Source organism: Petaurus breviceps, unplaced genomic scaffold (genome assembly GCF_028583685.1).
Source record: "Petaurus breviceps papuanus isolate PSGF00001 unplaced genomic scaffold, PetGlider_PUasm1.0 90639, whole genome shotgun sequence".
Taxonomy (NCBI): domain Eukaryota; kingdom Metazoa; phylum Chordata; class Mammalia; order Diprotodontia; family Petauridae; genus Petaurus; species Petaurus breviceps.
This window is the reverse complement of record NW_027187296.1, coordinates 3,051,619-3,078,377: the sequence shown is the minus strand read 5'-3', so window position 1 is coordinate 3,078,377 and position 26,759 is coordinate 3,051,619. Positions and strand designations below refer to the sequence as shown.

General features: G+C 38.5%; 1 long non-coding RNA gene across 2 annotated transcripts in view; it reads right to left on the bottom strand.

Annotated features, from left to right (window-relative positions):
- The window catches only part of LOC138143419 (uncharacterized), a 39,520-nt gene extending 21,835 nt beyond the window's left edge, over window positions 1–17,685 (bottom strand). Inside the window, exons 1-3 of one of the 2 annotated variants that reach the window (XR_011163699.1) lie at window positions 17,503–17,685; window positions 16,397–16,611; window positions 13,487–13,583 (exon numbers count right to left, since the gene is read on the bottom strand). This is a non-coding gene — a long non-coding RNA (uncharacterized lncRNA). The remainder of the gene's footprint in view (window positions 1–13,486; window positions 13,584–16,396; window positions 16,612–17,502) is intronic. The other variant, XR_011163698.1, reaches the window with a different exon arrangement.
- Window positions 17,686–26,759: the final 9,074 nt, after the last annotated feature.

Here is a 26,759-nt window from a genome sequence, read left to right as displayed (position 1 = left end):
CTTTGGTGATAGGCCTGGTAGTGGACCTTGTGGTTGGTGTGAAGACTTGCCCTCTGAGTTGATCAGGCCCCTTCCCGGCCTGCGCCCGCCGCCGTGCCTTCCCGCGCAGGCCGCAGTGACCATTGCTTTTGCTGTTTCTGACTCCATTCCTCCTAAGGACTCTCAGCCACGTCTGATAGTCTGTGCCTATTCTGGAATTAAAGTGACCCAGAATTACAAATTTGTCCTCTTTTGCCCCATTGATGATGAGGGTCTCTGGGTTTTCATAAAATTTTTCTTTGACCTCATCAGGGCTTGTCATTTGGGGAGCATATGCATTGATATGGGTGGTGTGGCGCTTTTGTGCAAGTGCCAATTACATTGTCATCAGCCTGCCATTCACTTCTTTGGGGAGGCCTACAGGCTTACTGACTCGATTAGATTTGACTGCGAATCTTACACCAGCTTCAGGGTGCTCCTCCTCATGGTGGCTACTCCAGAAAAATGTGTATCCGGCTCTGACTTTGATAAGTTGGCCTTCATTTACCAGCCTTGTTTCACTGATGGCTGCTATTTGGATGTGATATCTGCTGAGTTCTCCCAAAACAAGAGCTGGTTGTCTTTCAGTTCTACTGAATTTCTTGTTCATAAGTGTGCACACATTCCTTGTACCAATAATGAGTAGAATCATCTGCAACATTTTTTGTTGTTTTTTTTTTTGTTTGTACAACACTAAGTAGTCCATAGCACTTGCTTCTGCTGCCTTCAGAACCCATTAGAACAAATTGTTTTCAATCACCTATCTTGCCAGGGAAGTCTTCACATGCTTGGGGTAGACACTCCCCTATCTCATTGACAGGTTTGAAATTCAGCAGTTACTCTTGGCATGGTTTATCTGATCTGCCAAGACATTTTTTACCAGGGTGTGGCCACCTGTACATGCTACAGCTTCTTGGAGCCACAGGTGAGACTTAAATATCAGGTGGATACCAAAGGTGGATGAAGAGCCCTGAAAGGGGTTCAGCAGCCTTCACATCAGAGGTACTACCCTCCCTGAACCCCCCATACACCCAACCCTCTCTATCTCTCTGTTTCTCTGTTTCTCTCTGTCTCTGTCTTTCTGTCTCTCTCTCTCTTTGTCTCTCTGTCTGTCTCTCTCTCGCTCTTCCCTCCTTTCCCCCTCTCTCCTTCTCTCTAGGTTTTCATAAAATTTTTCTTTGACCTCATCAAGGCTTGTGATGTTGGGAACATATGCATTGATATGGTGGTGTGGCGCTTTTTTTGCAAATGGCAATTACATATGGATATATATATATATACATATGATAAATTTGAAATAACCAGCAGAAAAAAGGCTCTAACATTAAAGGGAGTAAAGAAATACTTCTCGCAGGAGGTGGATTTTAGCTGGGATTTAAAAGAAGCTGGATGGTGATAAGGAGAGAGGGTTCCAGGTATGGAGCAGAGCCAGTTGAAATGCACAGTTTTGGGAGATGGAATTACTTATACAAGAAAGAAAATAGAGACTGGTGTCACTGGATCACAGAGTTCCTTAACTCTTTTTAAATTGTTTACTGAAAGCTTTAATTTTTTACCTAAATTCATTTGCAATTTCTTATTTCATAAAGCGTATATTCTTTTTGAACCATTGTGAAGTTCCTTATTGTTTCTTCATTTCTGAGAAGTCCACAGCATTACTGTCTTTCATCAGGAGCTGTTGGTTCATGTACCCTTTATATTATAATATTTACTAAATTTTCTTTTCTCAATGTGGTTTTATTCCTTTCTGTTGTTAAAATCGTCTTTGTTGCATTATCTGTTGTTTTGTTTTTGCAGTGACGTTTTAATGAAGCTTTATTATAATTATTATCTTTGGTGTGTCTATATTTTTTCTTCACTATCCCTTCATTCTCCACCTCTGCAACATTTCTTCCCTTCCTTATCTGGTGGGCAGAACCCAGAGCCTGGGCTAATGGACTGCCTCACTCTTCCTACAGAATTAATGTTTTGTGCTCTGCATTCTCTGTAGAGGAAAGAATAAAAGCATTGCTGTGCAGCTATGAGGGCCAAATTGAGATTACAGATGTTGGCCTTTTACCAAGGTTTGTTGAGAAGAACATTAATATTAGATCAGAGATTTTGTGGCTGACAGGGTGTTCATAATAAAGTTAGGGATTTATTAAAAAGGATTCTTAGGCCACTTAGACCTGTGTATCAGTTTCACCTGATTCTTTTCCCCACATTGATTTGTATAGCAACTAGAAACATTATGGGGACTACCAACTCCATTCAATTGCTTTGGAATTTTTTTGGGGTGGATCCTTGAAATCACTGAGGGAGTTTGGTGGTATAGTTGATAGAGTATGGGGCCTAGAGTGAATAAGATTCCTCTTTCTTAGTTCAGATCTGACCTCAGACACTTACTGGCTATGTGACCCTGGGCAAATCACTCAGCCTTACTTGCTTTAGTTTCCTCATCTGTAAAATGAGCTGGAGAAGAAAGTGGCAAACCTCTTCAGTATTTTTGCCAATAAAACCCCAAATTGTATAACAAAAAGTCAGATACAACTGAAATGATTGAACAACAGCCCTTGATTAATTTCTTTAAATAATGACTTATATGATCTTGCTGTTTAAGGGACTCTCAAAAGTGTTCTCCAGCACCACAATTTTGAAAGTGTTGATTCTTCAGTGCTCAGATTTCCTTATATTCCAACTCTTCACAACCATACATTGCTCCTGGAAAAACCATAGCTTTGACTATATAGACCTTTGTTGGCAAGATGGTGTCTTTGCTTTATAGTATGCTGTCCAGATTTGCCATAGCTTTCCTTCCAAGGAACATGCATCTTTTAATTTCATTGCTGCAGTCACCGTTTGCAGTCATCTCCTATCCCAGGAATATAAAATCTGATGCTGCTTCCATTTTTTCTCCCTCTCTTTGCCAGGAAATGATGGACTTAATTACCAAGATGTGTGTGTGTGTTTTAATGTTGAGCTTCAAGCCAGCTTTTACACTTTCACTCTCAAGAGGCTTCTTAATTCTTCTTCACTTTATGCCATCAGTATGGTATCGTGCATGTCTGAGATTGCTGATATTTTCCCCAGCAACCTTAATTCCAACTTTTGATTCATCCAGCCTGGCATTTTACATGATATACTTTGGATATAAGTTAAACAACATAACTTTGCTGTACTTCTTTTCCAATTTTAAGCGAAACAGTTGTGCCATGGTCAGTTCTAAGTATTTCTTCTTGAACCAAGTAAGATGATCTGGTACCCCATCTCTTTGAGGACTTGCCACATTTTATTGTGATCCACACAGTCAAAGGTTTTATGTAGTCAATGAAGCAGAAGTCAGTTTTTTTTTCTGGAACTTTCTTGCTTTCTCTGTAATACAGCAAACGTTGGCAATTTGGTCTCTAGTCCCTCTGTCTCCTTGAAAACCAACCTGCTCTTCTGGTAATTCTCAGTTCACATATTGCTGAAGCCTTGCTAACAGAAACTTAAACCTTGCTGGCATGTTAAAAGAGTGTAATTGTTCAGTAATTTCTTTGAATTGGTACATTAACTGATCTGCTTCAATCCAGTGGTCACTGTTGAGTTCTCCAAATTTGCTGGCATATTGAGCGCAGCATTTTAACAACATCTTTTAGGATTTTTGATAGGTCAGATGAAATTCTGTCATCTCCACTAGCCTTATTGTTAGCAATGCTTCCTAAGTCTCACTTGACTTCATTCTGCAGGATGTCTGGCTCCAGATCAGTAACCACACCATCATGAGTATCAGTGATGTTAAGATCTTTTTTGTGTAGTTCTTTTGTGTATTCTTGCCACCTCTTCTTCATCTCTTCTGCTTCTAAGCCCCCACCATTTTTGTTTTTTATCATGCTCATTTTTTGCATGAAACTACCCTTGCTATCTTAGCAAAGGAGAGACTTCCCAGCAGCTACATACAAAAAGGTGTTGTCAGAGTACAACATTGTACTGAAAAAACTGAGGAACAACAGAAAATAGAGGAACTTGACTACTATAACGATGACAACGATGACTACTACTCCAATCCAATAAACACTTATTGATGCCAGGCCCTGTGCTAAGTGTTGCAGATACAGTTACTAAAAAGAAAGACAGTCCATGTTCTCAAGGAACTTATAATCTAATGGGGGGAAAGGAGGCAGGAAAGGGAGGGGAGACCGGGGAGTATCTTGTTCTATGGACTTGAAATCAGGCAGAGAAGCAGATGCAGAATGGAGAGAACCCAAAAAGTTCAGTTTCTGCCCTCTATAAAGAAAGGCATTGAGGGGAGTTTGGAACTTCACTCTCCAGCCCTACTATTACTACTACTACTACTACCACCACCACTGCCACTATCATTATTGCCACCATCACGTTACCACCACCACTATTAGTAATTTATCAATAAATATTTCTTAACTACTTATCACATGCCAGCCACTGTGCTAAATGCTGATGATACAAAAAGAGGCAAAAGACAATCCCTGCCTTTAAAGGAGCTCACAATCTAATGGGAGAGAGAACATGCATAGAAATACAAAGCAAACGGTATACAGGACAAATAGAAAATAATTAACAAAGGGAAGGTGCTAGAATTAAGAGGGGATGGAGAAGATTTCTAGTAAAAGGAGGGATCTTAGTTGGGATTTAAAAGGGAGTTGGGGAGGTACTTAGTAGCTAACATTAAGCTGTGTAAAGTGCTTTGCATATGTGTATGTGTGTGTGTGTGTATTTGATGTGATCTTCACAAGAATGTGTGAAGTAGGCACTATTCCCATTTTACAGATCAAGAAACAGATCAATAAGTAATTTGCTTAAGGTCACATAACTTGTAAGTCTTAGAATTCAGAATGTAAGATTTGAACTCAGGTCTTTAAGACTTTAAGCGGAAAATGGCAACTTAGTGCTCAGAAAATAATGGAATGCCTAGTAGAGACCAGAGTCTCCATTTCCAATAGCAACATGATACTAAGTATAAGTATGATAAGATTGCCAGAATAGGTGGCATTGCTAGAGGATATAAGCAGCCATGCCATGTCTCAGTCCCATTCATGTGACATGTTTCTGGTCACATTTATCCCTGTTTGTGTGCTTCTACATACTTATTCTCTGGATACTTGCTGGACTTGAAATCAAGGAGACCTAGATCTAAATCGCCCTGCCTGGTGTGTGATAGGGATAAATCACATAACTTCTCTCAGACTCAGTTTCTTCACCCGTAAAGTGAAACTTGACTTGATAATATCCAAGGCCCCTTCTAGCTCTAAGGCTCTGCTCCTCTGAGCCTAGGGTCTTGTAGATGTCCCTCTATGCATGGTCCCTGATCACATGAATTTGCTGTGTATTTTATTGATGCTGTGATATCTGGGGAGAATGTCCTCATTATGGGTTTGGGGACAATCTTTTCTGTCATTTAACTTACTATGCTGCTTGGATAAATGCCTTTTGCTTTTAACTGACCTGTCCTTTCTGGTTGGTTGGATAGAAATAAATACTTCAGTGAGGACTTATAAGTGGCTTTCAATGGATGCTGACCAGTGGTGCCTCAAATCTAAGGTCCCTTTCTGGTGCCCTTGTGTAATTGGAGACACAGAAAGCTATCCAGAAATTTGTAGCAGACATAGTAAGCACATTTTCTGATATATTCCAATATTGTTAAGCAGCAAGTGCCTAGGATTTGAGAAAGTAGATGGTGGGAGCAACAGAGGGTTGGGTTTGGCCAGGCATGAATGATAATAGGACAAAGACAAGACTTTCAGGAGTTGAACTGGTAAACTATGAGGTCAAGATTATGACCTTATAAAGAGAATAAAGTGAAGCAATGGTCTGGCAGATTGTGACCAGAGGTCAAGAGGAACATGAAGAACAAGTTTAGGAGAAAGGAATGAGGCCCAGGGATAGATGAAAGGATTTGAGGCTATGCTCAAATAATGGTAATGGGTACTTATTAGTCATGATCAGATCAAGGGTATGGTTCAGCAGTGGTTCTGAAGAGGAGGCAATGGGGGTCTTGTCTAAAGAAAGTATGTGGCTTCTTAATGAATTCATCAACTAATATTTTTAAAGATTTGTACAGAAAATCTTAATACAGGAATATATCCAAGGAAAAATACAAAAGAATAGCAGAGTTCTGTAAAAGTAGTGGTAGGAATATTAAAGTTAAAACTAGTTACAAATACTAAGGACAATGGAAAATGTAATTTTCTAAAATAAAAGCTTTTTGAGGGGCAAGAAGGGGAAGATCAAAGAAATAGGTTTTGCTATTCAGAGTATATGGGTTAATGATAATAGACAATGTAAGAAAATAGAACTGGACAACTATTTTGTTTCTACTTTCTCTTCCTCTGAGGCAATGTGGTCGAGCAAGTGCCTAGTCAGTCATATTAAATAATGGATTCCCAAATTGATGCAATAATAATAGTCACATAGGGCTGAGACCATAAAACAATATTTTTGTGATTTTTTTGTGACCTTTACCAATCACAGGCCTGAAAAGAGCCTAATGCCTGTGACTATGATGAATAAACACTCAATTAGTCATATTTCAGAGGTATTTGGAGTTGAAAGGGACCTTACAGAACAGTTAGACCAACACCTTCATTTTCCATATGCAAAAACTGAGATCCAGGACAGCAAATTAACTCACCCAAGGTTATTTTATTTTGTAGTTTCTCATAGGTATAGGTTAGCAAATGTTTCTATTCATGTCTCTCAATTTGAAGCATCTTTTAGGAATTGCCATATATCCAGTCTCACTATTAGTCATGGACTTTTACAATCTGTAAAAGCTTAAACTTGAAAGAGAATTGCTGAGAAACCAGAAAGACAGTGCTTTCTACTCAAATGAGGTCATTATGTGGCTCAAATCTTTTTAATCTGTAAATAGGGCTTGTGAGAGATGGTACTACCAGGAAAAAGAAAAGGAAAGAAGCCTCAGATTATTAACAAAACATGTAACTATTAGAGAAAGAGCTTGAAATTATTTTTAAAGCCAGTCCTTAGAATTATTATTATATTTTTGGAAATGAATGTAGCATTGACTGGTTGAAATAAAAATGTTTATAACTTTGGAACTGGGGTCTAAAGGCCAGCCTTGTGATTTACACACAAATGAACCATATTCCTGTTGCTTAGAAGTAAGTAACAAAGACTTCCAGGTCACATGACCAACAATAAAGAGGACTAGAATCAATCAACAAGCATTTTATTAATCTACAAAGCAAGATAAAAGACAGTCTCTTCTCTCAAGAAGTTTACAGATAATATGCAATTATATATTATATATACAAGTATATACATGTATATCTTACAGAAAACATGCATATGTATATATATTTATCTTATACAGTTATGTGTTACATTTATATACATACACACATGTATATATGTTACAGAAAATGTAAGATATATAGTATTTTTATGTATGTATATTATACTAAAATATGTTACTAGAAATAATCAGTAGAGGGAAGGCAGATGCCTTTGAAAAGCAAAAGGCCAATTTTTGTTCTAACTGGGAATGTAGTGCTCTGTTTTATGACAGTACTCAGTTTGAGAATTGAGACTAGAGGGAAATGGGGCAAAATAAAAATGTGTGTATGGATCCGCCAGGCTTCCCTGAAGCAAAAGTCCCAACATCCATCTGGGGACAGTTTTGTCCATACTGCCCACACCCTAGGAGTCACTTGGGTTAGATTTTGAGGCCAGTGAAACTTGAATTATCTATCCAGCAAGGGACGAAGCTGAGATGATGTTAAAATCCAGCTCACAGGGAAACTACACACAAATGTGAAGGAGTCAGAAAGTGATCAGTAGAGGAATGTAAGGGAAAATGACTGAAATTACCCATGTTCTCAGAAAGAACTCAGTTAAAGACCTTGAAAATTGAAAAGTTTTTGTACAAACAAAGCCAATGTAACCAAGATTAGGAGGGAAGCAGAAAATTGGGAAAGAATTTTTACGACTAGTGTCTCTGATAAAGGTCTCATGTCTAAAACATACAGAGAACTGAGTCAAATCTATAAGAAAACAAGTAATTCCCCAATTGATAAATGGTCAAAGGATACGAACAGGCAGTTTTCAGAGGAAGAAATCAAATATATCTATAAACATATGAAAAAATGCTCTAAATCACTATTGATCAGAGAAACACAAATAAAAACAACTCTGAGGTGCCACATCTCACCGGTCAGATCGACTAACATGACCAAATGAGAAAATGATAAATGCTGAAGAAGAAGTGGGAAAATTGGAACACCAATTCATTGTTGGTGGAGTTGTGTACTGATCCAACCATTCTGGAGAGCAATTTGGAACTATGCCCAAAGCACTAGAAAAAGGTGCATACCCTTTGACCCAGCAATACCACTTCTAGGGCTGTATCCTAAAGAAATTATACGAGTGAGAAAAAGACCTGTATGTACAAAAATATTTATAACAACTCTTTTGTGGTGTCAAAGATTGGAAATCAAGGGGATGCCCATCAATTGGGGAATGGACAAACAAATTGTGGTATATGAATATAATGGAATACTATTGTGTTATGAGAAATGAGGAGCAGATGGACTTCATAATAACCAGGAGAGACTGATAAACTGATTATAAACTGATTGTGGGTGAGGAGAGCAGAACCAGGAGAACATTGTTCACAATTAGACACATCATATCTGTGATGATTGACTTTGATAGAATGATAGGAAGACAAAGGTTTATAATCAACTGAATAATCAAGGACATAGGAAAATTGATATCACTAGATTATATCCTCTCTATTATTTGCAGGAAATGATATTTCTAAAAGTGAGGCAGCAGAAAACATGAGGTTGATGTGGGAGAATGACAGTGAAACTATTTAGAAGGAAATAAAAGTAGATACCATAGAAGTTTCAATACAGAGACTAAAGACAAAGTAATACAAAGGAACATAGAGAAGGATTAAATAAGTTTAAGGTCTATGAATCTAAAAACAAATGTCTCAGATGGAAATAATGAATGACAGAATAATGAAAAGAAGGAGAGAAAATATTTTTAGAAAAAGGAGTAGAGAATAAAATTTAAAAATTAATGAACAAAACAAGTTATAGAGGATGAGAGAAAGAAAATTTTACTTTACTACTTAAGTGAGGGTGAAAAATGGAGGGGAGAAATTAAATAAGTAGACAAAAGGATGAAAGAAAAAGTAATTAATAAGTTAAGTGAACCACAGTATGTGGTTTATAAAAAATACACCATAAAAACCAAGGCATACACAATAAAAATGAGGGACTGGAACAAATCTTAATATGTATCAGGTAAACCCCACAAAGCAGGAATTTGAAATATGCTGTCAGACAAAGCAAAAACAAACATTCATAATATAAAAGTGATAAACAAGTAAAATATTATGCTGAAAGGAACCATAATTAACAAACTAAAATCAACATCAAACTTTTATGTTCAAAATGCCTTAGAAAAATAAAGAACTGAACTACAAGAAAATACAGATAACAATATATTAGCAACAGAAGATTTCAATGTCACTCTCAGTTTTGAACAAGTTAAAGCAAAAGATAAACCAAAGGAGAAATATAGAATTTAATGAATTTCTAAAGAAACTAGAAACAAAAGACTATTGACTCCTAATTGGCACAACTAGAGAATATTTGTATTTTTGAGCAATATGAAACTTAAGCATAATTTACCATATATTATGTCACAGAGATATTGCAAACGAACATCAAAAAGCAGAAGTAGTAAACATATCCTTTGAAAACCACAACATAAACACAACAATGATAAATTTAGGGAGCATAAACAAAAGATACAGACCACAATGGGGACTTAAAAAAGAAATACTAAGTAATGAGTGGATCATAAAATAAGTCATGAAACAGTAATTTTATGAAAGAAAATGATAAATATGGAGTAACCTACAAAACTTTATTGGATGCAACTAAATCAGTCCTTGGGAGATGAATCATATATTTACAAAATGACATTAACAAAATAGAAAAAAAATAATGAATTAAGTATTCATTTTTTTTAAATTAGAAAGCCAAAAATAAACAAACCTAAAATAGGCACAAAAGAAGAGATATTAAAAATTAGAGGAGAAATAAATAAACTGAAGACAAAGTAATCTTAGAAATAATAAATAAAACTGAAACATAGTTCTTTGAGAAGACTAATAAAATTGATAAACATTTAGCCAATCTGACTAAAGAAATGGCAGAAAATAAAATCAACAAAGTAGCAAATGAGCAAAATTGAATCACACCAAAACCAGGAGAAATAAAAATAATCACTACATCCTACTACACACACTTTTATGTTAATAAAATTGAGAAAACAAAAGAAATAGAGCAGTATCTTCAAAAGTATGCAATACCCAAACTAACAGAAGACCAAATAGAGGTCCTGAATAATCCAATCAAATAGAACAACCTGTAAAGGAATGACTAAAGAAAATAATTCTGATTTTGATCAATTTATAGGAGTATTCCATTAAACTTTTTTTCTTCTTAAGCAATTGGGGTTAAGTAACTTGCTCAAGGCTACACGGCGAGTTATTTTGTGTGAGTGTTAGATATCTAAGGCCAGAACCAATCCCGGGTCCTCCCAACTCCGGGGCCGGCGCTCTTACTCACTGTGTCACCTGGCCACCCCTCTATTAAACTTTTAAAGAACAATAAGTATCACTATATTACACATTTTTTTTCTAAAAATGGAGAAAGAAAAGACTCTGCCATATTATTTTTATAAGACAACTTCAGAATTAATAACAATTAGGGATAGATAAAGCACAGAAGGAAAACTATATACCAAAATCATTAATGAATATCAATATAAAAATTTTTTAAAATAAAATCTTGTTAAACAGACTATAAAAAGTCATCCAAGACATCATTCATTATGATCAGTTTGGATTTATATTAGTGATGTGATCATGGTTCAACATCAGGAAAATTATCAACACAAGGCATATTAGCAACAAAAAAATATCAGGACACATGTTTATCTCAATTGATGTTGGGAAAGCCTTTTGACAAATATAACATCCATTTTTGTCCAAACAAAGAAAACCCTACCCTACGAAGTATAGACATAGAGTGACCTTTTACTAATATCATAAAATATATCTACTGAAAATGAAAAGCAAGTATATTCAATGGGGATACACTGGAACCTTTCCTAACAAATACAGGAGTAAAGCAAGGTTATCCATTCTCTACACTATTATTTGATATAATTCTGGAAATACAATAATAATAAAACAAGAAAAATTAAAGGCATAAAGGTAGGTAAAGAGGGGAAAAGTATTCATTTGCTGATGATAAGATAGTATACTTAGAAAATTCTAGGGAATCAGCAAAGATGCTAATTAAGACAATAGTTTTATCAAAGTTGAAAGCTACAAAATAAGATCCTCAAAAATCAACAGTATTTCCATATAGTAACAAAATCCAAGAGGCAATAAATAATAGAGGTAAATCCATCCCCAAATAATGGTGAAATGTTTGTGGATCAATCTACCAAAGCATATAAAAGACTTATGGATTCAATTACAAAGTGCTTCTAGGGTTTTCTTGGCAAAGATTCTGGAGTGGAGAGTCTTCCTTCTCCAACTCATTTTACAGATGAGGAAATGGAGGGAAACAGTTAAGTGACTTGCCCAGGGTCACACAGCTAGTGTCTGGGGCCAGATTTGAACTCAGAAAGATGAGGCTTCCTAACTCTAGGCCCAGCACTCTACTTATGCCACCACTTATCTGCCCCTATCATACCTACTCTTTCACTTATTTTCAATCTCTCTCCTCTACTGGATCATTTATTACTGCTTACGAACATGCCCATGTCTCCCCATCCTGAAAATTTCCTCACTTGACCCTTCCATCCCTGCTATTATCCTATATCTTTTCTTCTTCCATGGCTTCCTTTAAGTCCCAGATAAAATCCCATACTTTAGACACTTTCTTCAACCTCTATTAACACTACTTCTTTGCCTTCATTAATTATTTCCTATTTATCCCATATGTAGCTTGCTTTTAATACATTTATTTGCATGCTGTCTTCCCATTAGATTGTAAGCTCCTTGAGGTTGGGGACTATCTTTTGCCTCTTTTTGTATCTTCAGTTTTTGACACAGTGCCTTCCACATAGTAGGCACTTAACAAATGTTTAGTAATTGATTATTGTTATTTAACAATAATAATAGCTAACATTTATATGTGCTTACCATGTGCTAGACATTGTCCCAAGATCTTTATAATTATTACCTCATTTGATCCTCACAACAACCATGGGAGACAGGTGATATTACTATCCTCATTTTACAGATGAAGAAATTGAGGCAAACAGGTTAAATAACATAGCTAGTTAAGTGTCTGAGACCTGATTTGAACTCAGGTCTTTCTGACCCTGGGCCCAGAACTCTCTCCCCTGTGCCAACTGTTGTTTGACATTAGGAAGACCTCCTGCCTTCAATACTTACTAGTTATGTAACCCCAGAAAAGTCACGTAAACTTTCAGCCCCAGTTTTCTCTGTAAAATGGGTATGATGATAGCATCTACCTTATAAAGTTACTATGAGGGTCCAGTGAGATAATGTGTAAAATGCTTTATAAATCTTAAAGTGCTACTTTTAAAAACACTAGCTAGGATTAGTTATTATTACCTAAAGCTCTTTCTACCTCTAATATTCTATGATCATCTCCCTACACTAACACAGACATTGATTATTTATAATATGCCTTTATTTTTACTTTCATGGCAGGGACCTAGGCTCAGTACTCAGGATATCACAGACAGACTGACAAATGATTATACTTAACAAGAGCGTGACACATTGATGATTGATTGATTGATGACTGATTGATGATTATTAATTCATTCATTGATGATTCATTAATTGAATATTGTTCTTAACTGTTCCATTCACCAGACAACTCCTCAAAATCTAGACAGATCTCAGTGTGGGCTAATGTCCATACACATCTCTTAATAAATTCATGCATTAAGATCTAATTTATGCAAGCCCTATTTCCAAGGAAAGTCATTTTTTATGTTGTTAAGATCCTGTGCCTTCTGAGCCCTACAAGTTTATGAGATTATTAAGTAAAAGGAATCTTCTAACAAGAGATGGGAACATATAGTTCCCACATTCCCATGCAATTCAATCTCATGCCTCTCTCTCTTTTACACCTTAGTTACTTTAGGAAGTGAAGTTTTTTTAAGCAATAGGGGTTAAGTAACTTGCTCAAGGTTACACGGCCAGTTATTTCTGGGTGTGGTGCTGAGTATCTGAGCCTGGGATTCGATCTCCAGGTCTTCTCAACACTGGAGCCAGTGCTCTTACTCGCTGTGCTACCTGGCTGCCCCGCAAGTAAAGTTTTCAATTCAGCCAGACTTCAGTAGAAGTGTAAGTTATTGGTTATAACTGCTGTTTATTTTATTATTTTTTATAATGATTGTAAGTTCAGTCTTTGGCGCACAAGTCTCAAATTACACATACCTGGGCCCATAGATGGAGATGATTTGTGGCTCTTCGTCGGTAACAATAATGCCGCAGATAGAGATGATAACATTGTCCATGCATACAAGGAGTTAACCTGAAATAGAGGGGGGTGCTGGAGTGAGCTCCTCCTAGTGGTTCTGGGGAGCCAATTGTTAAATCTTCTGTGTCAGCATTTTTACCTCAGAAATCAACAAATGCTCTAAGTCAGGACTTGATTTATTGTTTTGTTGATTGTCTACACTTAGGGAAATGATAGAGAAAACAAATAATGCAAATTAAATGGAAAAATTCTGTTGTATCAACAATGCAGTATTCACAATGCCTATGGTAACTATAAATATGCTGATATGATTATTAATCACAAAGTGTAATAGGCTCTCTACATGGAGGGCATAGCTAGAACATTTATTCAAATACCAGAAAACTGAGTCCCAAAACCAGAAAGCCAAAGACATTACAGTAGCTATGTAGTTGGCACACATAGTTAATGCATGAAACACCCACATTCTCAAGCCTTCAAAATAGAACAGGCTACCTCAGGCAAAGATCCTCCTCTCCTCACTCAGGGCACCTGCTCAGCATCCACTCCACTGCTTCCAGTCACCACGCTGGCTCCAGCCTGGCTCTTAGCTCCAGCTCCTTCCTGCCCCACCCCTTCCTACTACGTCAGCAAGTTCAAGGGGCATGGAAGATCTTCAAATCCCATTACCATGACAGTTGTTAGTACTTTTTTCCCCAGAGAGGCAAATATTAAACATTTCCCAGCATACATCTGCCTATAGGCATTTAATTCTATATATCTATTACCAATTCACATTGCCTAAGGCACTAAACTAGGTACTGGGAAGACAAAGATACCACATAATTCCTGACTAGGAGCTTCTAATTTAATGGCAGCTAGGTGCTGCAGTGAATAGATTGATGGACCTGAGTTCAAATCTGTTCTCAGACACTTACTAGCAATGTGAACCTGGACAAGTCACTTAACCTCTACCAGCCTCAGCTTCCTCATCTGTAAAATGGGGATAATAATAGCACCTACCTCAGATGGCTATTCTGAGGATCAAATATGATGACAACTGCAAAGTTCTTAGTATAGTGCTCAGCATGTGATAAATGCTAGCTATTATTATTATTTCTATTATTATTATTATTATTAGCAGGAGAAGGATATGTACAAAATGATGATGTTACAAGTGGGAATGTGATAAATGAAAAGAGAGATCCAAATAAAAGTACTACGAGAAATTTGACATAGGGGAAATCACTTTCTGCTATGTATATACATTGTGGCAGTGGTGGTGATTGTGGTTGTTTTGGGAATGGGGAAGATACAGTACTTTGGTCAACTCTTCCAGGACTGTGCATAGCTGAGTAGGGATGGATCTATTCGCATGGTCTTGTGTGTATGTGGTGAGGCCCGCTAGATTTGCATTCTTCTTAATATCATTGTACACTAAAAGGGTCTTTTAATTCATAATTACTGTTTGACATGTTGATTTGCCTAGAGTTGCCAATATCTCACAACATACCATAGCTTCTATACCATTTGAAATTCTGTATATCTGTTTTGACTCACTGAATCTTGAGGAATGATTGAGAAAAATAACTTTCCTTCCACCAGTTTTTCAGTCCCTACATAAGATCTACGGATATTATACAGACATCCTGATCTCTGATCTCTGGACTATGAATTAAAACCAGACTTCAGGAAAAGGATTAGAGGAATCAGGAATTCTTAATGAAATCCCAAACTTTTTCATTTACTGAATATTTCATTATTGGAATGAATTCAGAATTTAGTGATTCAGTATCATTAAACTCTGGTCTCACTGTCTCAGACATGCTTATTGATTAATCACTAAATTATAGATTTAGGTCTAGAAGGCATGGCAGAGGTGATATCATTAGTTCAACTTCCTTATTTTACAGATGAGGAGACTGGGGATCTGGAGAAATTAAGTGACTTTCCCCAGGGCATACAGGTAGGAAGTGTCAGAACCAGGACCTGTATTCTTTTTTTTTTTTTTTTTAAGCAATCAGGGTTAAATAACTTGCTCAAGGTTACATGGCCAGTTATTTCTGGGTGTGGTGCTGAGTATCTGAGCCCAGATTTGATCCCCAGGTTATCCTGACACTGGAGCCAGTGCTCTTACTCGCTGAGCCACCTGGCTGCGCCTAAGCAATTGGGGTTAAGTAACTTGCTCAAGGTTACATGTCCAGGTGTTTCTGGGTGGGTGCTAAGTGTCTGAGCCTGGATTTGATCCCCAGGTCATCCCGACACTGGAGCCGGTGCTATTACTCCCTGTGCTCCCTGGCTGCCCCAAAGACCTGTATTCTTGCCACTGCCAAACATTGCTTCTCTCTGAATCCTGGGGTTTGCAGTGAAAATCATCTATGTTTGACTCTTCCCTTCAAACTCTCTCTATGTCAATCTCCTTAGTCATAGGAACAATGTTGATATAAACTAGAATGATAGCATGTTAGAGGTAGAAGTGACCTTAGGCATCTTTGAGTCAAATCCTTCCTTTTTTTAAAGAACATGTGGTCCTAGATCTAGCTGATGGGGACCACAGAGACTGTGTAGTCCAACCCCCTTCATTTTATGGATGAGGAATGAGGCCCTTACAAGAACATAAACCTCACAGAAGTGATCTGACACTGATGAACTACAAGTCAAGATGTTAGTAATTAATAATAGCCTAGTATTTTAACCTTTCCAGATAACACTTGTATTTTAATATCAACATATGATGTGTTGGTTTGCATGTAGATTTCCTGAAATGTCTCAAATCTTATTACCTAAGAGGCTACCTACACTACCTACCTATATGAATGAAGCCATCTGGGAATGAAGCGTAAAGGGTGCTAAGTGAGATGATGATTTTAAACTTCATGAACACATACCTCTTTTTACCTCTTAGAACTTTAAATTGTTTATCATCTTTTATTGAACTTATACTTAAAATTTCCAGGTGACTTGAGGTCTGGAGTAGCACTGAATAGTTAGTCTCATTCCACAGAGAATCAATGTGGGATGTGGAACTAATTTTCCCGAAGCAACTTCTACCCAATTAGTCTCTCAAAGCATCCTTTGATGAGTTCAGTGGTTCCTTAGTGGTCTGAAAGAGACAGGATGTGCCTATAGTTGGACAAGTCCTTTATATGCTCTTCTCATTTCTGCAGTTCAACAAGGTAAAACCTGTCTTGGGAAGGAGCTAAGATTTCCAGATGACTGGAAGAACACCAATTATTTTAATCAGACTGAATCCCTATTCTCTAGGCATTTACACACTGAATTAGATAACATTAGAGAAGACAGAACTGTCGATGTGCATTATACAGCCTAGCATAACACAAAGAAAAACCTCCAATGTAATGAAATTATTAAAAAATTTACTTCCCTAGCATGTTCTATCAGCTTGTCTCTGAAAATTTGTACATTTTCCATCAATCTTATTTCCTTGAGAGCAAGGATCAGGCTAACTTCATTACCGGTACAAAGTGGGATGAAAGAAACAAGAGAAGATATCATGCCTCACTATGCATAACAGGGGCCAACAGTGCCCCAAGATAGAACCTATGGAGCAACTGTTCAGGTTCCTGGCTAGAGACTATGGCTGCCTTGGGGAGCTTGTAAGCATGGATATATCTTCTTCCTTACTCCTAAATGTGCATGACTCTGGTGATAGCAAACAAGCACCTACTATGTACGAGACATTTGCCAAATATGTCATTGAATCTTCACAACAACCCTGGTGACATTATTATTCCCATTTTACAGTTGAGAAAACAGACAAAGGTTAAGTAACTCGTCCAGGATACACAGCTAACATGCTTCTGAGGTTGGTTATAAACTCAGGTCTTCCTGACTGTCTAGAGAACCATCAAGATCATTTCCAGCTCCCTCTTACATTTCTCCAGCATGTTGTTTCTAGTATGTTTGGTTTTATGATTAGTGTCAAACTGCTACTAAAACGTTAATCTCATCACCCAACCCCCATTTGCCTTACCTGACTCCTGACTCGATTGCTAGTTTCTCTTTCACTTGGCTCCCTCTAAAGTCTGTCTGAAAAAGGAAGAACTGATGGTAATTCCCTAGATGGCAAACAAGCAAGTCCTTAGACACTCTGAACTAATTGTGTTTCCTGAGGGTATTAAAATCTCAAGTGCAGCCTCCATGGAGTGTTTGATGTGGGGGCAGCGAGGGAGGAAGGGAGCCAGGACCTGGGGCTTGGACATGGGTATGTTTGCACATGCCCAGGCGCTCATTTGGAGAGGGCAGTGTAAATTCCATTACTTAGTAAAGCACAGAACAGATGGCCCTGTCAGTACTAGGCACAGCACAATCATGGATCATATGAGCATTCCCAAACAGTGCTGCATATGCAAGCCCAAGCTGCCAGCAACACCTCTGGTATTTAAATCCCAGCATACCACCCCCATCCCTCCAGTAGAGAGCTTACAGCAAAGAATTGGCTTAAACAATGTGGGCTCCTTGATTTTAATTTTCAAGGACAGAACTGGGGTTATTTCTCTGTATTTCTTTTCATTTTGGAAAATCAACACTAGCCAAGCTCTCTGTGAAGCAAGCAGGTGGTGCCTTACAGCACCCAAAAGGAGTATATTCGGGATTAAGAGCAAGACCTTCTAGCCCTGCCACTGTGGAAGTCATTCAAAGTTTACCAATGATTTAATAGCATCAGGATTCCAGAAGTGAATAATGTATATTTCTAATATTGCTGTTTTAGTGTAGCACCTCTCATTGGTACCAACATCTATAACCTGATTGGATATGTATTCTATTGATCAGAAGCCCCCATCTTCCCTCTGAGTTTCAACCAGCTAGTCACACACAGAAGGCATCACGACAGCGCAAAAGAAAACACTTTCTTAAAATAAATGGAAGTTAATTAACAGAGAATTAAAATCAGGCAGCAAGTACTTTATCACCCATTTCCCAAAACTACATCCTCGATATTTTTGAAGCCACATACAAAAAGTTGTTCAAGGCTGGGTGTTAAAAACCAGTTTCAGGCACAGTTTCTCAGCCATGGTGACAGCCTAGAGAGCCTCAGAGCTCTGGCTTCTCTTCATAGCAGAAGCATTGGGAGCTGGGCTTTTTGGAGAAGTGACCATCAGACAATCTTTGAAACCTCAGGCAGGTATTGAGTTGACTGCCTCTAACCATCATCAATGAGGTCTAGAAGAGATATTGATCTCAAGGCATTTGCTTCTCTCTTCTTTTGTTACCCTCATTCATTGTTCCTTTTCTTGCAAGACAATGTCCAGTCTCCTACCAGATGTACTGCAAGCAATGCCATTCAAGTAGAATCTGTAACGGGGAAGTGTCATCTCCCTACACTTTACCCAGGCTTGTAGGGAAATAAAATCCCCCTCAAATTAAGCAGAAGATTGGAATAGATAGGAGATTCCTATTAGGAATGATTAGGATCTAGGTCTGTTTTCTCTTTGGAAATCACTCTTTTTGAAACTTCCCTGTGTATAATGTGCTCCCATGAAGCCAAAAGCCAGATTTTAGAGTGAAAGAAGAAAAAGTGAAGGCAACGAATGTAAACATCATTTGTTTTTTTTTTTTTCAAGAAGTTTCGCTGTGATAGTGAAGAGAGAATGGGCCAATATGATGGGGATGATATGATCTTACTTGGACAGATTTGCATGGGGGAGGACTTATAGATAGGGAGAAATTGAAGATTAGATTTTAAAAGGGGGGATGAGAGCAGAACCAATCTACTAAATAAAATGGGAGGTATGGGATCAAGGGTATATGTAGGGGGATGGCTTTAGGAAGATGAAGGGTCACTTCATAAGAGACTGGAATAAAGGAGAAGTAAAGAGGTGGTGTTGAGACTTTTGGAGATGAGGAGAAAGGGAGAAGAAAGACTTCATGGCAAAGGGCTTAAACTTTCTCAGTAAAGTATGAAGTGAGGCCCTCAGCTGAGAGGGTGGAGCAGATGAGATGGCTGTGGGGAGCTTCAGGAGGCAAGAGGAAGTTTGGAAGAGCTCCTGAGGTGAGAGGAGCAGAGAATCAATTAGGGAGAATTAAAAGTGTTGTGATAAAGGTCCAGTTGGGATTAGACCTCATTTTGTAGGGCTGGAGAATCAAACTCAAATAGAAATCAAAGGTCACTAAACCATACTTAAGGATCCCTGATGGCTTTAGGCTGATTTAGAAAATCAAGTGCTAATGTGTGTATGGTCTATTGCATTTTTATTTATTTTGTTTAGTATTTTCCAATTACATTTTAATCTGGTTCCTCCTGTTTTGGATGTTTGAACCTTCCATTGTAGTGAATTCTCAGCTCACTTCCAGTCTCATTCAGAAGTTTATGAGTAGGAACTGAGGAAGAGGCAGCCAGTGGGAGTAATCCGAGACTGGGGTTTGGTGAGATGTGAGTAGTGATAATACAAGGGAGGAAAGGATTTCAGGGCAGAAGATGGGGGGAATTGAGTTGGTCAACTAACGGGTTTAAAATGGGGAGGTAGGTGAGTAGCTGTGTCAAAGTTGATAGTTTAGGAAAGTTCTGATGAACAACGAGATTGTATTTCTTTGTGAGGTCAAAGAATAAGGCTAAGGAGAGAGGAGAGATGGAATATAGGGATAGATAATGATCAGTTAAAGGAATTTCAGATTTCTTTTTTTTTTGGAGGGTAATTGGGGTTAAGTGACTTGCCCAAAGTCACATGGCTAGTAATTGTGTCAAGTGCCTGAGGCCAGATCTGAACTCAGGTCCTCCTGACTCCAGGACTCACTCACTGTGCCACCTAGCCTCCCCAAGAGTTCTTGATTAAAGAAATGGGACATTTGTGGATGATAACAAGATTAGGTGTGGGACTATCCCTGAATATGGCTGAAATAGGTCATATTCGGGAACTGAGTAGATCAAGGGGCTGAGAGGTTAGGGTATTGGAGGGACTATCAATTATGTATTTTGAGATCCTGTAGTATTAGGAGAGAAGAGAGAGTGCAGAAGAGGAGACTGTGAACCAGGCAGTGACCTAATTGAGAAAGGAAGGGAGAACGTCCCCAAAGAGTTCAAATGACATATGAAATGAGAGCAAAAGACATTTAATTGGAATAGAATACATGGTAAATAGCACAGAATTAAATCAGATCACAAATACTTCCTTGCTAGTCCTTCCTTACCCCTAGCATAGCAGGAGTGGGACATATCAGCTCAAACTCATGGCCCAGGTGTTAGAGATCTGTCAGAAAATATATTTTTTTCTTAATTCTTTCTGTCTCAGCTTAGTAACCAAGAATGTTGATCAATACACAGAGGTTCCAAACTTATTTGTCCTACTGCCCTCTTTAAAAAAAAATTACTCAGTGCCTCCCTGAAAATCTACTTTCCTAAATTCTTTAATTTTTTTAAAATTTGTGTCATTTCAGAAAAATATAAATTTTTTTTAAAAAAATGACACATTTAAATTTAATAATTTATTGTAAATTTGTAGAGGTTATTCCTGCATTGAAATTTTGATAACAAAATATTGTGTCATGTAACCGTCATAAGCAAGTCATTACAAGAATACATTCCTGCCCAGTGCATACTGAACTTACTGATAATGCCAGACAGGCTAGCCTGCCAACACTCAGAAAATAATATAATCACTATGACTTTAACTATGTGTAATGATAATGGAAATCTGAATATTTTCCCTGCCCCTTGGCCCCTTGATAGACTTAAGTGAATCTGAGAACCTTCCCTGATTTGAAAATATACTCTGCCCCCAAAAGGCTGAATGCAGTCACATGGAGCCTGTGGCGGGAGTCTTGTTTTTCAGGAATGCCCATACCTTGTTACTTTGTGATTGGGCAGAGGGTCAAAAGGGTTGTGACATTCTCTTATCCAGGAGAAAACTATATATACCCTGAAGCGAGGTTTTGCTTTGGGGCTCACTTTGGGAAGAATTGTGTGATTTGGCCAGATGAGACTCTGAGCAGCCATGGAGCTCCTTGGCTTTAAAAACACAGATATTGGTGCTTCCCTCTCTGGTAACTGGCTAGGTATAGATGTAATGGTCATGCTTAATTGTGTTATTTTCTGTTGTAACTTTCTGATTGTATTCTCTGAAGTTCAGGGTGCTGACTTTTCCCCCTGAACTAGGAAAGTGATATATGTTTGATTGATTAAATAAGATTGTTAACCCATTTTGAGTTGCTTTCCTTTAGAAAAGCAGATCTAAGAACCTGTGCTAGCAACCATCCTGGGTATGCTAGGGTGCTTGCTGCTACACTATGTTACACAACAGATAAAACATGTACAAATGGTTTTTCAAAATTTTTTCTTATCTTCTTTCCTTATGCTTCCATCACCCCCTTATTTTTATCCAACAACCCACAATTGTACCCGAATCTACTACTGCCCCCTGGATCATTCCAGCACCCCCTGGGGTATTATTGATTTTGGGAACCTCTGATAGGAATCAGACCTTCAGGATGTCTGAATGTCTAGGTCAGGTGTCAACATTTCCATATCTCTGCCGGCTCTCTCCATGCCAAACCAAATCTCAACATCCATGATCCTAGCATGGTCTAGATATCTTTAACATTTATCCTCAGTTTTTTGGCCCATGACTGTGTCTTCACGTGTCAGTTATAGCCTGGAGTCCTAAATTCTGCCAAATTTTCATTGGTTCTTTTAAACTGACTGCATTGTGAATACTCCAGTCAGAGTGCTTGCTTGGCAATATCACCATGCTACAGAGTTCACTCATAATTTTTTGGAAGATATAGCCCATAGAATTTCCTCCAATGAATGAAGTTCTCTCTTAGACCCAATCAAACCTTATGGGAAGAGGGATGCTGTCTGAAGACACCCCTCTACAGTAAGAAAAACTTAGAAAGTCTGGTCTGATTTCTCCCCTGTCTGCATCAATATTAGTTCAATGCCTTGTGCTTAGATGAAATAGATAGATATGATAGAGTAATGGATATTTAGAGAAATAGATAAAGGAATGAATAGAGATATGGATAGAGATAGAGGAATAGAGAGGTAGATAGAGATAAATAGAGGAATTGATAGTAATACATAGATAGAAGAATGGATAGACAGACAGAGCATTTATTAGATGCTTGTTATGTGCCAGGCAATGTGCTAAACCCTGGGCTTGCAAATACAAGCAAGCAAAGATAATCCCTGTTTTCAAGAAGGGCACATTCTAAGAGTTGGACAACACAAAAAGGAGACCTGGAAGTGCTGGTGTGGAGGGTGCTAGGGAATGGCATGTAGTCCTGTGCCCTGCCCAGATGAAGTAAAACCTCACCTATCAGAGGTTCTCATTCACTGTCAGAACATCCTTATGAAGTAGTTCTGGGGAAACCTTATGCTCTCCCTTTTTATTACTTAAGTAGATGTGAAATCCATTAGCTCTGTGACCCAGAGCAAACCTCAGTTTCCTCATTTGTAAAATGATGCGGTTGGAATCCTCTTCACCTTCACCTCCTTTTCCTGCCTCCCCCAGCTGTCTGAGGAAGCAGGGGCAAGTCCAGGACTGGATTCCAGGGGCTTTCCCAATTTTCCCAAAATCCATCTGCTAGTACCCACAGATAATATGATTTCTGTCTCCTGTCTTTTTCACATCTTGTGCCATCTTTTTGCTTTCTATCTAGTCAGCATTTCACCTCTACCCCCAGTTTGATCACTAGTGTAATCATGTTCCCTGTTTTCTATTGCAGGGGGCTGACAATGTCTTGCCCCCTTTCCTGTTCATTCAGAGGGAGCATCCCACACTGGAGTTTAGCCTGTCTTACAGTCTTCTCTTTCTTAGCCACAGAGCTTCTCTACTAGAAATAAGTACCTTTCTAAGCTGTAGAAACCAGAAAGACCCAAGGTTTTCCTCTGGGGCATGAGTAAATCAAGTCATTGAGCATTTATTAAGAACTTATTATGTGACAGGCACTGAGCTAAACTATGGGAACTGAAAGAAAGGTGAAAATAGTCCTTGCCTTCAAGGAGCTCACATTCTAATGGGGGAGACAATGAATAATATGCTATATACATACAAAATAAAAACAGAATAAACTGAAGGTCATCTCAAAGGGAAGGCATTAGTGTTGAGGGGGGGCCAGGGAAGGCTTCTTGCATAAGGTAGGATTTTAACTTAAAATCGAAGGAAGTCAAGGAAGCTAGGAGGCAGAGATAAAGAGGGAGAACTTTCCAGGTATGGGAAACAGCCAGCCAGAGAAAATGCAGAGTCAAGAGACCGAGTATCATCTACTAGGAGCAGCAAGGAGGGCCAATGTCTCTGGATTATAAAATATATGGAAAAGGGTTAAATGTAAGAAGATTGGGAAGGTAGGAAAGGATCAGGTTGTGAAGGGCTTAGTAAACCAACGAGGATTCTATATGTGATCCTGGAGTTTATTGGCAGCCACAGCAGTTTATTCACAGGGGAGGTGGCGTGGTTAGGCATGGGCTTTAGCATAATCATTTGTCTAGCTTAGTGGAAGATAAACTAGAGTGGAAAGAGATTTGAGGTAGAAAGATCATTAAACAGGTCATTTCAATAGTCTAGGTGTGAGATAATGAGGGTTTGCACTAGGGGATACGTCGTGTGGGTATATGAGAAATGTTGCCACAGTTGAATCAACAGACCTTGACAACATATTGGATATGGGGTGGGGGAGAGAGTGAGTAATTGAGGATAACACCCAAATTGTGAGCCTGGGTGCCTGATAGTATGGTGGTCTCCTTGGCAGAAACATGGAAGCTGGAAGAAGGAAAGAGTTTGGGAAGAAAGATAATGAATTCTGTTTTGAACATGTCAAGTTTAAGATGATTACAGGACTTCCGGCTTGAGATGTCTGGTAGGCAGCCGAAGATAATGACACAGGAGCCTAGGTCTGGGTGAGTAGATCCAAGTGTCATCTTCAAAGATATGATAATTGAAGCAACGGAAGCTGAAAACACAATCTAGCCCCGGGTTCTCTTGTCTCAGTGACAATATCTCTGAAGTAGGGGAGACAAAGTCAAAGAGGCAGTACCCCTCCCCCACACCCCCAGTTCTGTGAAGACAAATGGAGAAACTAAGAGGGAGGTAATTTGATGCTGGAAAGTTGGAGGTAAGCCACTGAATGAGCTGGGCATTATGCTAATGGGCACATGCACTATGGAACAGCTGGGATTCAGGGAGGACACACCAACACATTCTGAAATATTTGGGTTAATACTGAAACACAATCCAGGTGGTAATTGGCTTGTTGATGTACTGGGTTTGGAGTCATGAAGATCAGGCCTCGTGTCTAGCTAGACTCTAATACTTTCTAGGCTAGTCTTTATGTACCTTAAGCAACTCCTAGGATGTATCCATGAAGTCAGAGACAGATGGGTTGCATCTTCACTGGTGATCAGAGCTCCCACACCTAGTTCCTTCAATGACAAAATCAGAGCTACTTGGAATATTAGTTCAATGTCCATCCTTCTCCTCAAGTCCCACTCACAGAGTTCATTATGGTGTGGATATCACTCTGGTTGCTTAAAGGATAGACTATGGAAACTCTCTTCACAAAGCTGGAAAAGCAATAACTATGTCTATTGATAGCTTGCCCATAGAAGTTGCCCACCAGATTGTGAAGACTAAGCTGGGAGTGGGGCAAAGGGAAAAGGGGGGAAAGCCTCTCTCAGTGGAGGGAGTACCTGCATTAATGAAATACTAAAGTAATGTACTCCTGGAGCCAGCTGGGAATAAATATAGTACTTATAAACAAGCCAGCTCTTACTCAGCTGTCCCCAAACTCCAGGCACTAACAAAGCAAGGGAGATGAGCTGGCTGCCCCCAGAGAAGCGCTCCAACTTGTGACAGTGAGAAATGAAATTTGCTGCTAAAGTTCATCTTGCAGCAGTTTAGTATGGAAATGCTGTGCATACATTTCCTTACGGTTGTGTGTGTGGTGGGGGCAGGGAAGTGGGTTGCACTGGTCTGTGGTTTTAAGTTAGTATTTTTGTTTGTTTTTTGCTGAGACATAGCAGTTTATACTAAATGTATCAGCCTACCAGCAAGCCCATCAATAAAACTGAGATGACTTAATTAAATTCATAGTTTTTTATCAGAAAAATTGCCTGAGGAAACCCATTTATTTTATCAATTATGGCACACTTTAATTCTGATAGCCACCTTTTTGATTGGGTGAGATGTAAGTTTTTCTGTCCCGACCTAGCATACTGGTCAACTCAGTATTAAATACAAGAAGAAAGGCAGAAGATAAGGTTCAAATTCAAGCAAAGTCAATGAAGAGGACTGGTTGTAAATACTTAGCATGGGAAATACTTAAAAGATGCAAAAAGTGCCAGCCAGTTAGGTGATTCAGTGCATAAAACACTGGACCTGGAGTTAGGAAGAGCTCAGTTCAAATCCAATCCCTCTACGTCAGACACTTATTAACCATGTAACTCTGGGTTAAGTGACTTAACATCTACCTGCTCCAGTTTCCTCTCTGTAAAATAGTGATATTAATAGCACTTACTTTCTAAGGTTGTTATAAGGATAAACAAGATATTTGTAAAGCTCTTTGCAAACCTTTGCTATGTAAATGCTAGCTTTGATAACAAGTGGTCCTTAAATTATAGATCTTTCCTGATCCCTCCAATTATTAGTGCCCCCTCAAATTACCTTATATTTTATGTAACAGAAGGTGGGAGTTTTGCCCTTAATGCAGATCAGTTGTTATAAACATAGGAAGTAATCAAGGATGATCAGCTGTCAATGTATCAACATGATAACATCTTGTTATGTCTTTATGAAGTATGAACACCCATCTCTGATTGAGTCAGAAGCAGCAAAATAGGAGAAAAAAGGATTGGTCATGGCCCGAAATACCCTTAAAAGACACAGTTCAGTCATTTTGAGGTAGTCAGTAAGAAACTCAGCAGTCAGGGAAGAACCTAGGTCTTTGTATATTAAGTAGGAGAGGAAGGAATTTTCTTTTCTTCCCCAATCCCCTCCCACCCACCATAAGCCATGCCATCTAACAAAAGAACTTTTGACACAAAAAGTGACACTCGCATCCAGCAGTTGAAGAGTAAATCCCAGAGAGCTCAAGCCTCCGTTGAAAAAGCAAAGATACATACTTCAGACAGACACAGAAAAAGAGGGAAAGTGACTCAAGACTAGAAACAGCTTGAAGGAGCTTGATCCTTGGCCTCAAAGAAGTAACCTAGCTGTGGATTTAGGAGACAGAGCTAAGGCTGGCATTTGAGATTTAAGCTTTGTAAGGACTCCATTAGGAGAGAAAAGAGACCCTGGA